This window comes from Amphimedon queenslandica, unplaced genomic scaffold, assembly GCF_000090795.2.
Source record: "Amphimedon queenslandica unplaced genomic scaffold, v1.1 AMPQUscaffold_13488, whole genome shotgun sequence".
NCBI classification, from domain to species: domain Eukaryota; kingdom Metazoa; phylum Porifera; class Demospongiae; order Haplosclerida; family Niphatidae; genus Amphimedon; species Amphimedon queenslandica.
In genome coordinates, this window is record NW_003546276.1 from 43,242 (window position 1) to 46,871 (window position 3,630).

A 3,630-nucleotide genomic window follows, 5' to 3' on the forward strand; every position below is an offset into this window, starting at 1 on the left:
TATTTTGTTGGCTTCTAACCACTCCTTTACTTTCTTTGAGGAATGTTTGCGATCATTATCCTGCATAAATCTTTAGATGGATTTAAATGCTGGGTATAAGGAATCAGTCCATTTTCCAAAACTTCAATAAAGCCTGCTGAATTCATTTTTCCTTCAAACAGCACAATTGGCGTCTTTCCTTGGCAACTTATACCTGCCCATGCATGTACCTTATAGGGGTGTTTTGCTCTATAATAGGTTTTTAAAAAATACCATTTATGTACATGTAATATTAATTTAGTGCTACCTTGGTTTTGGTTTTGGGGGGGCACCTATTTTCCTTCATGAAAATCTCCTGTGGGATTCTAATTGAATTGTACACTCATCAATGTACAGTACATCAGAAAAACCAATAATCCCATGCTCCTGCAAGTGATCTTGAGCCCATTTCATTCGCTTCTCTATTTGGTCCTCTAATGATCTGGCAGTATGCACTCCCACGGTATGTCCAACCAAGTGTATCGCAAGACTTCAATATTGTTTTCAGTGATAGTGAATGACCTTTCTCAACGAGTAGCTTCTGAAGTTGAGTTGCAGTGCTTTCATCATCAGCTTGCATTTGATCCTCTACTATCTTTAAAAATTCTCTGGTTACTTTTGAAGGTCTTCCAGATCCTATATTGTCAAAATAAAGAAAAGTGTAGTGGAATTAATACTGACAAACTTTGACATCCAGTCCCTCTTCTCTCATAAGCTGGACAATACTTGTAGATGGTACCCAAGTGCTGCAGTAAAATTAGTGGTGAATACTTACAAACTTACAAAAGGAATGTAAAATCCTCTGTTGTTTGTAAGTGCTGTACACTATTGTCACTAGTCCACCAGATAAATGTGCGTTTTTGTAATTTGAAAGTTGTAGTAAGTATGGGGTTAATATAAGCTTTACATGTACATAAAATATCATTATTTTTTACAATTCAGAAGGAAAATAAAAGTCAGAAAAAGAAATAAGACTACAAACATGCATTGTAACTCCTAGACTTCGTAATAACAGTTCACCATTGCACTGTCACAGTCATAGTCTGTCGCTACGGCCCAGTAGAATCACTGTTCCTACATAAGAAGAACCTTACACACAGTAATAAAACCTTTACTTACTGATATCCGGCTACTTTGTAGACCCATATTCTTTGAAACCAGTAGAGTACAAGCGCTAGTAAGTGCCATTTAGTATAAGTAGTAGATGGTAGAGTAGCCTTGGAAGAGTAGTACAGAGAAGCTGCGCAGGGTAGCTGTGCAGTGGGCAAGGACTACCCTGCCCACCAGCTACTCTGCGCATGCGCAATACAAGCACAGCACAAGGGTCTATCCTACACAGTGGAAGGTACTTTACTGCGCAGTGCAAGAGTAGTGACACAGCAGCTACTTAGCTTTCTTTTCTCTCAAAACTGTAGTTCACTGGTCCTTTGTTGCGCATGTGCAAACCCACCAGTGGCAGTAGTGCACTTGGTCAGCAGCAGGACAGTAGCTCGACAGTGAATTGAGCAAAGAGCCTCCTCAACGGCCTTCTATAGGCAGAGAGCAGCAGTAGAGATGAACTTGGAGAGTAAAGACAGCCAAGAGAAGCATCCTCCAGTCCTTTGAGAGCCTCTAGAGTGCATGTGCGCTTGTTACATGGAACATGTGACTGGCCAGTACCAACAGTACTTCCTGGGCATAGTGCAGTGAAGAGTAACAAAGTAAAATTACTACCTACGCACTACCTGTGTACTACTTATCTTTTTTTTGCCTTCTACTGTATATGACATTGAAAAATATAATATCATTAGTAGCTCTTGCATGTCAGGGAAAAGTTCCACGTTACTGCAGAGTTACTGGCATAAATGTTTCGAAGATGGGCCTCTAGGATTATTCACTGATTAACGAAGATAATTTATTATTACATTAATACGGAATAAGTAATGATTATTTTAACAACAAGTGGGCATGTTTAACTTTATGTTTTGAGGAAGTTTTATCTGTCAAGTGTTGTGCTCCGTCACTCCATTCGCTTAGTTATAAATTCATACTGAAGAACCAGTACCTTCTGAGGAAAAGGACAATGTTCTTGGTGCCACTGAAGATGAAAAACCCACTCCAGGTGAACCTGATCGCACATTTAAACTGGATACTCCTTGCAAGAGTAATTTGCACATAGATGCTTCCAGTAATTGCATGGTTGTCACAGAGACTACACAGTTGGTCAAATTTGTGGAACAATATTCAATTTGCCAGGAGACCAATTGTCAAGGTAAATTGAAAGTAAACTCAATAGAACTGGCTGGCCTGGGGAGAGCAGCATCACTCTCTTTTGGCTGTGCTAACTGTGGTAGCTGCAATGTCAAATTTGAAACCTCATCTCAGAGGGAGAATGGTGATGCTGCTGTTTCTAAGATTTTACAAGTTGCTACAATTTGTTCTGGAGCATCTTATGCCATATATAAGACAATGTTTCACCACATTCTTGGAATGCATATAGTCAGTGACAGTGTTTTTTTGGGAGACTTAAGGAGATGTATGAGCATGTGAAGGACATTTTAGATGGAATTTGCTTGGAAGCCAGAAAGGAAATGCAAGATATGGATTAGAAGAAATTAGGGAGCTGGCAGAGGGCTGTAACCTGTGGCGATGCGGTTTGGCTGACTAGAGGCAGTTTTAGCCGAAACTGCACATACACTGTCAGAAATTATTTGACTGGTGCTCTTTTATACTTTTATCATATTTGTCAAAAGGGAAGTGACAATTTGTGTCAAGATAACGTATATAAAGGTACTGCAAATGCAGCAGAAGGTTTTGGTGCTAACGAGGTATTCTAGCTCATGGTCATGGATCAAATGAATGTGGAATGCCACATTCAAGACGGAGACAGCAGATCTGAGAATGTTGTCTTGAAACATTTCCCACTTTTTCGGGTATTGCAGTGTGGCAATCATGTGGTTAATAATCATGCTATAAAGTTAGACAAATTGCGTAAATTAAAACAAATGACAACTAATGATGGTGTTAGAGTAGAATGCTACTGCAAGGGGAAAAGCATGCCAAGCATTGTGATTGCCTCACTGAGAAGTTCATTAGAAAAGCCAAAGCCTCATTTCAAATGTGCCTTACGAATGCTGGCACAGACCCCAATGCTTTTTCAGAGAAATTAATGAACTTGGCATTGCACCACTTTCAGGATGCACACCAATGGGATGGTGGCCTGTGTGATTTTCACCCATTAGTAGTGTGTAGCTGTGGTTGTTGTACAGATAAATACAATTTAAAATGCCATGGAAAACCTTACAAAAGTGACCAAGTTTTGAAGTGTCCTTTTCATACCCTAGCTTACAAGTTAGAGTGTGAAGAATAGGCAAGTCTGGCTGATGTATTCACACATCCTGAAATAGGTAAAGTCACAACAAACCCTGTTGAAACTTCGCACAATGTGCTTGTTCGCTATAGGTCCAAAAATTGGAACCTTGCACGTCTTCACTACCACGTTTCTACCAACATAGGTCTCATTCAAGGTTGCATGACCTATCTTTTTACAAAGCGTGGTCCTCAGTAACACTGGATTCTTGAAATCCTTGAGCGGATGTGCCTTCCTGTTGTTCAGAATCTTCCATCCATCTT